General features: G+C 41.9%; 1 protein-coding gene across 1 annotated transcript in view; it reads right to left on the bottom strand.

Annotated features, from left to right (window-relative positions):
* The window catches only part of OCA2 (OCA2 melanosomal transmembrane protein), a 175,198-nt gene that overhangs the window by 159,722 nt on the left and 3,368 nt on the right, over positions 1-12,108 (bottom strand).

Here is a 12,108-nt window from a genome sequence, read left to right as displayed (position 1 = left end):
GGTAAGTGTGTTATGTCTACAACTGAGTGAGTGGTGGCGCTGACAGCCCAAGAGACCACAGTTTCTGGTGGAATCACAGTTTACTTCAAATTTGGAAAGGCAACAGCTTTTGAAGAAAACACAGATGTGACCAAGGAAGTCTTAGTATTTCCTTATTACTGTGATTTCCCTGCTTTAACCCACTCCTTCTGTTGAAAAGGTAACTTAATGACTTACTCATCAGTAAGCAGAAGACAGAAAGGGCCGATAGAATGTGCTTGTATCAAAAGGTGAAATAAAAATATTAGAGTTAGTTTTCACACAGTGTGTCCGTTGTCTGGTAGGAACAAAATCCATATGCACATCTGAGCTACAAAATACAAATTGTGTGACATCTATGATTCCACCTACAAGTTAAATGCTCTCATTTTGCAGTTTAAACTGATGTTGCGAAGCATAAAGATGAACAATAAAATATATGATAATAATTTAAATTTTTCTTTACTTAGAAAAATAATATTGATTAAATATATTGTAATAATCTTTAATGAAAAAGAATATGAAAATGAATATATGTACATATATGGATGACTGGGAACTGGGACATTATGCTGTACACCAGAAATTGACACATTGTAATTGACTATACTTCAATAAAGTAATAATAATAATAATTATAACAATATTTAACAGCAACTTAAAACACCATGACAAAACAAGAGAGACTGTGGGGAAAAGGAAAACTTATATTTTAGTACTGTTAACAGCATTTTTTTCCTGCATTTTGAACAAGGGGCCCCCCATTTTCACTTTCCATTGGGTTACACTAATTTTGCACTAGGTCCCCCTCTCCCCCCTTCAGTGAGTTTACAGAGGTCTCCTCTTAGCTCTCCACTGTCATCAATTCCCCTCCCTAAAGCGCTCCAGCTGCTTTAGGGCTTGGCATTGGAATACACCACCCACCCCATAGTACTCTGATGGCTGTCTTCCTGGCCATGTCCCGTCATTCTCTGCAGAGCCAAGCCCTAGTCTGTGGTGTCTGTCTCTCTGTCTGTCTCTGTCTGTCTCTCTCCCCCTCCCTCCACTACTATACCTGTCATTCTTTGGCTTCAGCATCTACACCCTGGGCCCTCAGTTATGTGAGTGTCGCACAGGCAGGAAGCTGGACCTGCTCCCACGTCAGCCACCACCACCACATCCTCACTCCCCTTTCCCAGGTGAGACTCTGTGGTCCAGCAGACACTCTCCTTTTACTTGCCTCCTCTTGCATTCTGTCAAGGTCACCTGATACATGAGTTCTCTATTGCTGCATAACAAATTATCACAAAATCAATAGCTTAACACAACACACATTTATAACCCAGAGCGTCAGTGGGTCAGGGCCACTGGGGCAGGCTTAACTGAGTCTTCTGCCAGGATCTCAGGTGTCACTGGGCTGGGAAAGAATCCACTTCCAAGATCACTCGGTGTTGGCAGAATTCACTTCCTGGTGGCTGCAGGACTGAGGGCCAGCTTCCCGTCAGCTGTCGGCTGGAGGCCACCCTCACTTCCCACAGGCTTCCTGCAGCCCCTGCTTATGTGGGCCCCCATATGTCTGCTCACTTTATCAAGCAACAGTGAGCATCTCAGGGAGAGACAATCAGCAAGGAAGAGCTTCATAGACTGTAACACAGTCACAGTGTAACATCCTGTCCATCACCTTTGCCATCTTCTATCGGTTGGAAGCATCTTCACCCAAGGACAGGGGATCGTCACAGAAAAGCATGAACACCAGGCAGTAGGGATCACGGGCACCCCCTGGAGTCTATCTGCTGCCTGTGGCAAGACCCCAAGCCTGGCTTGCCCCTTAAGTGGCTGGATGTGGCCATGCAGAACCCTGGGTGCTGCTCACGGTCTCACCTTGCCTCCACATTCGGGTTCCCGGGGGGCCCCAGCACCGCCCAGAAATCCTACTGCATCTCCCAAGGCAATTTTCATTCATGCTCTCCTCCACCTCCCTTATATATCTTCCCTCCTTTTCTCTTTTTAATTAATTTTTTAAGCTTTTTTTTTCCCTTTAAGGGAGGTACTGAGGATTGAACCCAGGACCTTGTGCATGCTAAGCATGTGCTCTACCACTGACCTATTTCCTTCCCACTCCTTTCCCTCCTTTTCTATCTCACCCACTGACTTTGCCTCTTCCCTCCTTCACTGATGGAATCAGCCAGGGTCCCAGAAGGAAATGGAAGCTGCTCTGAGTACATAATCAAACAAACATGTGACATGGGAGGTGGACGTGCTGAGAAGCTTACTAGTGGCCGGAGACTAGCAGCAGCAGGAAACCTCGACCCACCGGGAAGAAGGTGAGTGCAGAAACCATGGTGGGCCTTTCTGAGAGAGGCTGGGGCCCCAGAAGAGATGCTCCGTAAAGCAGGGTAAAACAGCGCCAAGCACTGGCCTCTTCCTTCCTCAGTCCCCAGGCAGAGACGCCTGCCGGCCAAACTCAGCAGGAAGCTTCTGACCCAGGAGCCAGAGCCGGACCCAGACACTGAGATTCAGAGCAGACGGCAGCGAGGGCAAGGAATGTCTCCAAGGGCAAAAAGTCCCAGGACTGGCACACGGACAAAATGAGGCCATGAGGATACAGTGCCCAGCCTCCCAAGGACATGCCTGCCTGCAGCCCTGGGGCACACTGGAGTCCGCCCACTGTCACCTGCTCAGACTGCTTTGTTACAGTTCCGCTCCTGTCCTGAATCCTGTAGGCCAGCACACAAACATATTATCACCACTAAAAAGATACATCTCAGGACCTGTGCTCCCAGCAACATAGCGTAGTACAATGAAAAAACCTAACATTTTATATAAAATAACTGTGAGATGACTCTGAAAGGCAGGCAGAAGGCAAACAAGTTAGGGACCCAAGAAATGACACAGCAGGGAGGTCCTTGGGTGTTTATGATGTCTCACGTCTCACCCAGACACGGAGCTGAAGAAGTGAGCGATCTGGAAACACCGACAGACGCAGACCAAAAATGCCCCCCAGGAAAAGTCTGCCCTCTCTAGCCAGAGGAACAGGAGTGCGGCAGCCTAGCGGGATAGAAAGCTTTTGGATGGTAACTAGTCTACTGCAGCCAAACGGCGCAGACCCACATCCACCCAGACAGCAAAGGCCAGGTGGTGAGCCTAGACCCCACCTTCATCAGGCTGTAATAAGGGGCCCAGTCCCCCATCCCCACTCGGGTGGTGTCAGAGAAAGTGGACAGGGAGCTGGGACATTCATCTCTGCTGGGTGCTAGGGCCCCCTCCTTCCTATGCATGTTCCCCCCACTGTAGGTGGAGACCACAAGTGGGAAACCTGAACCTCATCCCCTACCCTGCAGTAAGAGAGACCCCTTGCCCTGCTTGCTGAGATGTCAGAGGAGAATCAGAACTTTCACCACTGTGCAGCAGTAGTGAGGCCACCACCCAACTGTGTCCCTAGAGGCCACACGAGGAGCCGTAGTGAGGTCCCCCAGCTCCCCAATCCCTCCCAGCCAGGGTGGTATGAGCAGAGGCCCAGTAGGAAGCCAGAGCTCCCACACCTCCACCCAGAAGTAAGAAGCCCTTCCCTACCTTGATATCAACTGAGGTCAAGTGGGGAACTTGGATTTCTGATCCCACCTGACAGCAATGAGGCAGGAAACAGTCCCATCTGCTGGAGTGGTGTCAGAGGAAACCAGCTAAAAAGAAAGCTTAAATAGGAATTAGAGCCTCATAAGACTTGAAATGCGCAAGTTTCAGTCAAAATTACCTGTCACAGTGATAACCAAGAAAAATCTCAACTTGAAAAAAAGGAGATGACAACACAAAATGACACAGATGCTAAAATTATCTGACAAAATTTTTAAGGCACCTGAAAAATGAAAATGCTTGAACAAGTAATAACAAGTGAAACAAATAAAAAAAGTAGAAAGTCTTAGTGAAGAAATAGAAAGCCTCAGCAAAGAAGAGCCAAATGGAACTGAAAAACACACTAGTAAAATTAAAAATTCAATAGATGAGCTCAACGGTAAATGGAGGAAACAGAGAAAAGAATCAACAAATTGGAAGATAGAACAATTGAAATTACCTAACACAAACAACAGAGAAAAAAATTAACAGACCCTCAGGGACCTGTGGGGCTATAATAAAAGGTATAATGTTCATATAATAAGAATCCCGTAAGGGGATTGAATAAGAATAAGAAAATAAGAAAAATTGTGCTGAACACTGGAATTTGACACAACATTGTAAAATGATTATAAATCAATTAAAAAAAAAAAAGAATCCTAAGAGTAGAAGAGGAATATTATATAGCTGAAAAAGTATTTGAAGAAATAATGTCTGAAAACTCCCAAAACTTGACAAAAACGTATACCTACAGATCAAAGAAGTTTAGTGAACCCTAAAGAAGATAAACACAAAGAAATCTACGCCAAGGTATACTGTAGTCAAACTTTTGAAAACTGAAGACAAAGAAAAAAATCTTAAAACCAGCAAGAGAAGAATGACGATGTACCTATAAGGGAAAAAAACTTCAAATGACAGAAACCATGGAGGCCAGAAGTAGCACCACATTTTTCAAGTAACGGAAGGAAAGAACTGTCAACCCAGAATCCTCTATCTAGTGAAAATATCCTTCAGGAATGTAGGGGAAATCAACACATTCTTAGATAAAAGAAAACTAAGAGATAAAGCTGTCCCAATTTGCAGATATGATTTCCTATATAAAAAAGTACCAAAAAAAAAACCAAAAACCTCATAGAACTAATAAGTGAGTTCAGGGTCATAGAATACAAGATAAATATTTCAAAATCTAATACTTCCATATACTATCAGTGAACATACTGACATCAAAATTAAAAACACAATACCATTTGCAATTACTAAAAAGTTAGGTATACATCTAATAAAACATATACTGACTCACATCCTGGAAACTATGCGAATGCTGATGAAAAATCAAAGAAGATCTAAATAAATGGAGAGATAAATCAAGTTCATGGATTGGATGACTGAACACAGACAAGATGTTAATGTTCCCAAAATTGATAGACAGATTTAATGCAATGTCTATCAAAATTCCAGCAAGACTTTTTGCAGATATAAACAATATTATTCTAAAATTTATATGGAAAAGCAAATGATTGAGAATAACTAAAACAGTCTGGAAAAAGAAGATTAAAATGGGAGAAAACAATCTATTCGATTGCCAGTTTTACTCCACAGCTACAGTAACAAAGAGTTTATGGTGTGGGCAGAGACATACACACATGGATCAATGCAACAGAACAGAGGACCCAGAAATAGGCTCACACCAATGTGCCCAATGGATTTTGACAAAGGTGCAAAAGCAATTCAATGCAAGAAATAGAGCCTGTTCAACAAACAATGTTTGAAAAATTGGACATTCACAAGCAAAGAAGGAAGGAAGGGAAGGAGGGAGGGAAGAAGAAAGGAGGGAGGAAGGAAGGAAGGAACTTTAGCTTTATCTTACATCCTATATGAAAGTTAATCCAAAATGGATCACAGACTTAAATGTAAAATGTAAAACTATAAGCTACAGAAGTAAACAAAGAAAAAAATCTTCATGATCTAGGACTTGGCAAAGAGCCTTAAACTTGATACCAAAAGCACAATCCATAAAAAATAAACACCTAATAAATTGAAATTCACCAAAAATTAAAAATGTTTGCCCTCTGAAAACTTGTTAGGAGGATGAAAAGATAAACTACAGGCTGGGAGAAAATGTTTGCCAATCACATATCCAGAAAGGGACATTCACATTATAGGAGTCTCAGAAGGAACATAGAGAAAGAAAGGGATAGAAAATGTATTTGATGAAAACAATGGATGAAAACTTTCCAAATATAAGGAAGGAGACAGATATCCATGTACTGGAAGCAGAGAGTCCCAAACAAGATGAACCCAAAGAGAGCCACACCAAAATACACCATAACTAAAATGGCAAAAGTTAAAGATAGAGAATTTTAAAAGCAGCAAGAGGAAAAAAATCGAGTCACATACAAAGGAACCACCATAAGGCTATCAGCTGATTTTTCTGCAGAAAACTTGCAGGCCACAAAGTAGTGGCATGACAAGTTTAAAGTGCTGAAAAGGAAAAGCCTACAATCTACGATACTCTACCCAGCAAGGTTATTGCTCAGAACTGAAGGAGAGATAAAGAGCTTTACAAAAAAAAAGAATTTTTCAGACAAGCAAAAACTAAGAGTTCATCAATATTAAACTGACTGCAAAGAAAGAGTTAAAGGGTCTTCTCTAAGTGGAAAAGAAAAGGCTACAATAAGAAGTAAGAATTTATAGGAAAGGAAAAATCTCACTAGTATGAGCAAATATATGGTAAAGGCTGTGGATCAACCACTTAAATAAGCTAGTATGAAGATTACAAGACAAAAATTATAAAATCATAATAACTGAAAACTTCCCCAACTTGGGAAAGGAAACAGTCACTCAAGCCCAGGAAGCACAGAGTTCCACACAGGATCAACCCAAAGAGGAACACACCAAGGCACACAGTAATCAAATTGACAAAAATTAAAGATAAGGAGAAAATATTAAAATTAGCAAGAGAAAAGCAACAGATAACACACAAGGGAACTCCCATCAGGTTATCAGCTGATTTTTCAGCAGAAACTCTACAGGCCAGAAGGGAGTGACGTGATATATTTAAAGTGATAAAAGGAAAAAACTTACAACCAAGAATGCTCCATCCAGCAAGGCTCTCGTTCAGATTTGATGGAGAAATCAAAACCTTCACAGATAAATAAAAGCTAAAAGAATTCAACACCACCAAACCAGCTTTACAACAAATGTTAAAGGAACTTCTCTAGACATCAAACCATAAGAAAAGAGAACAAAAAGAAGAACGAGAGAAAAAAAAAAAAAAAAGACCTACAAAAGATTGCTTTGGTAATTCAGGGTCTTTTATGGTTTCATATAAATTTTGGAATTGTTTGTTCTAAAAAAATTATAAAATCAACTATAATTACACAAAAACAGTTGAGGGGTAAACATGAAGATGTAAATTATAACATCAAAAACGCAAAACATGGAGGAGAGGAGTAAAAAAGTAGATCTTTTAGAATGCATTTGAACTTAAGTGAGTATCAGTTTACAGTAAGTAGATATAGTTATAGGTCAACATACATGAACCCCATGGTAACCACAAATCAAAAACCTGCAACTAGATACACAAAAACTAGAAAGAAAATACAAGCATACCACTAAAGAAAATCACCACACCATAAGGGTAGAAACTAAAGAAGGAAAAACAGAGAACTATGAAAACAACCAGAAAACAAGTAACAAAATGGTAATAAGTACATACCTGCCAATAATAACTTAAAATTTCCATAGACTAAATACTCCAATCAAAATAAAAGATATAGGGTGGTTAATTCAATTTTTTTAAAGATCCATCTATATGCTGCCTACAAGAGACTCACTTCAGAGCTAAAGACACACAGATTGAAAGTGATGAGATGAAAAAAGATTCTATCCAAAAGGAAATGAAAAGAAACCTGGGGTAGCAATATTCATATCAGAGTACTTAAGACTTTAAAAACAAAGTCTATAACAAAAGACATGAGAGTATATAATGGTAAAGGGATCCATACAAGAAGAGGATATAACATTCCTTAACATATATGCACCTAATAAAGGAGCACCTAAATATATAAAGCAAATACTAACAGATGTAAAGAAGAAATTGATCATAATACAAAATAGTAGGAGAGTTTACCACCCCTCCTACATCAGTGGACAAAACATCTAGACAGAAATCAATATGGAAACAGTGGTCTCAGATGACATTAGACCAGCTGAATTTATAGATGGATATCTAAAGGACATTCTATCCAAAAATACACATTCTTTTCAAGTGCACAAGGAATGTTCTCCAGGATAGCTCACATGGTAGGCCACAAACAAGACTCAACACATTTAAGAGGACAGAAATTATATCAAGCATTTTTTCTGACCACAACAGTATGAAACTGGAAAGCAAATATAGGAAGAAAAATGGGAAAAATAGATGAGCTATCAGAAATAGAAAGCAGGAAAATAATTCCATTTAAAATCTAATCAAAAGAACAAAATACTTAGGAATAAACTTGACCAAGGAGGTGGAGGACCTATATGCTGAAAACTATGAAATACCGATGAGAGTGACTGAAGATGATACAAATAATTGAAAAGATAGCCCATGTTCACGGATTGGAAGAATTAATATCGTTTACACAGACATACTACCTAAAACAATCTAGATTTCATGCAATCCCTATCAAAATATCCATCACATTTTTCATAGAACTAGAACAATCTTAACATTTATATGGAACCATAAAAGACCCCAAGTAGCCAAAGCAATCTTGAGGAAAAAGAACAAAGCTGGAGGTATCACACTGCCTGACTTCACACTATACTACAAAGCTATAGTAATTAAAACATTATGGTACTGGTACATAAACAGACACATAGGACCAATGTTCAATTAGTCTATGACCAAGGAGGGAAGAATATACAATGGAGAAAAGACAGTCTCTTCAATGACTGGTGCTGGGAAAACTAGACAACTACATGTAAGAAGAATGAAATTAGAACATAGAAAATGTATATATACCACCATATATAAAAATAAACTCACTGGATTAAAGACCTACAAGTAAGACCTGAAACTATAAAACTTCTAAAAGAAAACATAGACAGCATGCTCTTTGACATCAGTCTTAGCAATTTTTTTTTTTTTTGGCTCCTCAGACAAGGGAAACAAAGGCAAAAATTAACAAATGGGACTACATCAAACTAATCAGCTTTTTGCACAGTGAAGGAATCTATCAACAAAACAAAAAGGAAACCTACTGAATGGAAGATATTTGCCAATGGTATGTCTTATAAGGGGTTAATGTCCAAATAATACAAAGAATTCATACAACTCAACATCAAAAATACAAACCACCTGATTTTAAAATGGGCAGAAGACCTGAACAGACATTTTTTTCCCGAGGAAAACATACATATGGCCAACAGGCACATGAAAAGATGCTCAACATCACTAATCATCAGGGAAATGTAAGTCAAAATCACAATGAGAGATCACCTCACACCTGTCAGAACGGCTATTATAAAAAAAAACAAGAAATAACAAGTGTTGGGGAGGATGTGGAGAAAGGGGACCTTGTATATTATTGGTCAGAATGTAAATCAGGTGCAGCCACTATGAAAAACAGTATGGTGGGTCCTCAAAAAATTAAAAATAGAACTACCAGAAGACTCAGAATTTCCACCCCTAGATATATATCTGAAGAAAATGAAGACACTAATTTGAAAAAATATATGCACCCCAAAGTCAGTAGCAGTGTTGTATTTACAACAGTCAAAATATGGAAGAACCTAAGTGTCCATCAAGAGATGAATGGATAAAGAAGATGTGATATACATATATATATTCATATGTACATATAGAATCGGAATATTACTCAGCCAATAAAAAGAATGATACACTACCATTTTCAACAACATGGATGATGACCTGGAGGGTATTATGCTCAGTGAGATAAGTCAGACAGAGAAAGACAAATACTGTATGTTTTTACTTATGTGGAGTCTAAAACAAATAAAACAAATGAATATAACAAAATAGAATTACAGATAAAGAGAACAAACTAGTGGTTTCCAGTGGGAAAAGGAATGGGGGAGGGGCGAGATGGGGGAAGGGGACTGAGAGGTACAAACTGTAAGTTATAAATAACTAAGACACAAGGATATAATTTACAGCACAGGGAATAGAGCCAATATTTCAGAATAATTTTATATATAAGACCTATAAAAATACCGAAGCACTATGTAGTACACATAAAACAAATAAAATATTGTAAGTCAACTATACTTCAATAAATAAAAGAAAGAAAAGAGAAAACGTTATTAATAACAATAAATGGCATTTGCTGGAAAAAAAAGAAAAGAAATGAGTGCTAGCAAAACATCAAGTTCTCTGCCTTAAATATATTTAATTTCTATTTGTCAATTATACCTTAATAAAGCTGGGGGAAAAAAGAAAGTGGGAAAAAAAACCCATATGAGTGGTTAAACAACCTGTTATATCCATACCATGGAATCCTACTCAGCAATAAAATGGCACAAACTACTAATACATGCCACAACTTGTGTGAATGTACTTTCAGAGTGAAAAATTTAAAAAGCTAATCACAAAAGGTTTTATACTGTATGATTCTGTGTGTGTAGCATTCTTGAAATGACAAAATAACGGAAATGGGGAACAGATCAGCAGTTTCCCCCAGGGTTCAGTAGGGGGTGGGGGCAGAGGGAATGTGGGCGTGGCTAAAAGGGCATCGTGAGGGGGTCCCTGTGGTTTTGGGAATGTCCTGTATCTTGAATTTCCTGGCAGTGATGTACAATAGTTTTGCAAGAGGTTTGCCATTGGAGGAAACTGAATAAATTTATGCGCACAGAGGATCTCCTGTTACAACTGCACATAAATCTACAATTACCTCAAAATTAAAAATTTAATCTCCGGGTCTTCCCAGAGTCCTTCAGCCATCACCCAGCTCCTTTACAGCACAACTTCTCCAGACTGCATTCACTTCTTTATTGAACCCACTTCACCTAAGCTTATTTCCCCCAAGTTGATGGAAAACAATCTTAGGGTCATGGGTAACCTCCATGCCCCGGCCCTTTCTGGAGTTCCCAGCAACCTTCCCTGCAGCACCCCCTTTTGGGGGATTATGGAGCCTCTGGTTCTTATTCACCTTTGCTGACTCCCTCCCCGCTTCCCAATGTCCATTTTAGGCCCTCCCTCCCTAGATCTCAGTCTTAGGGCTTTAAACACCGGCCACTCTCTGAAGACATCTGACTCCTGACCCAACCTGCCCAGTGCCGGCCTCTCCCGGCCGCCTCTCCTGCAGCCCCACTCAGCACGGCCAGATGACCCTGCTCTTCTTGCTCAGCCCACTTCCTGGCCACCTTCTTGGGGTGACCGAGGGCTCCACTCACCCAGGGGCCCTTCCTTCCTCTTATTCTTCCAAACACATTCCAAATCCTCCTGCTCGCACCTGGTCATCACCTCCCATGCAGTGACCAGGACACCCCAGCCCACACAGCCTGTGTTCTGGGACCACCCCCAGCACGCCAGCCCCTGCTGAGCGTCCCTGGGACCCAGAGCCTCAGTCTGGCCTCGCCCAGCTGAGCCCCATGTGACTAACCTACCAGGCTGAGCTCAGGCTGGCACAGACCCCTACGGTCAGCAGGAGAGGGGCCATCCCTGGCACCCTGGGCGCAGCTGTCAGGATCAGGAGCCCTCCATCCAGCCAGGCTTCCAGGCCCCTCCTTCTAAGCAAGACTCACACCAAAATGACCAAGTTCCCACCAATTTTTAGAATAAAATGGATGGTCGTGGCTGATGCTTCAGACCTAATGGAACGTCCCAGTCTTCACACCTAGCCTTACATACATCCATCTCCGCCGCCAGCTCTGCCGCCCTCCCCACCAGCCTGGTAGCCGCGCTCCCCACTGGCCTCGGGCCCCTCCCGCTGCTCAGTCTGTCCCAAGCCCTCCACCGCTGGTGCCTACCAACCCTGCTCCAGGCCGCGCTACCCCGGACGATTTGCCCAGGGTGGTTAAGGGCTCACTGGGACGACAGCACGGGGTGCAAGGGTGGCCGGGGGACAGTGCACAAGGGCGGGGCACTGGTCGCCCCCTGCTCAGGAAACAGAGTTCTGCCTCTGCGCCCTCCCCACCTGGCCCAGCAGCTGCTGTTGGCTGCGCTGGGCCTGAGGGGAGGACTCCACAGTGGAGGTGTTAGGAAAGGGGGATCAACAAAGCTGTGCTCCCCATGCTCCAGCAGGGCCTGGACACCCGCAGCCCTGGCCGGGGGCTCGTGGGCATGGTAGGGTTTCTTAGCATTTACGGATCAGAGACCAGGTTTGGTACATCTGAACTGGCGGAGGCCTGAGAAGCAGAAGGGCGAGAGGTCCTGGGAGCCTGGCCTCGGTAGGCCCTCAGCCCAGCAAATCTGCACCTAATCAAGTTATCTCCTTGGCGCGCTGCACCTGTGGGGCTGCTGTTCCGGCCGTCCTGCAAACACAGTGCCCTCTC

Source organism: Camelus ferus, chromosome 5 (assembly GCF_009834535.1).
Source record: "Camelus ferus isolate YT-003-E chromosome 5, BCGSAC_Cfer_1.0, whole genome shotgun sequence".
Taxonomy (NCBI): Eukaryota; Metazoa; Chordata; class Mammalia; order Artiodactyla; family Camelidae; genus Camelus; species Camelus ferus.
The sequence above is the reverse complement of the archived record's forward strand: the minus strand, read 5'-3'. Positions and strand labels throughout refer to the sequence as shown.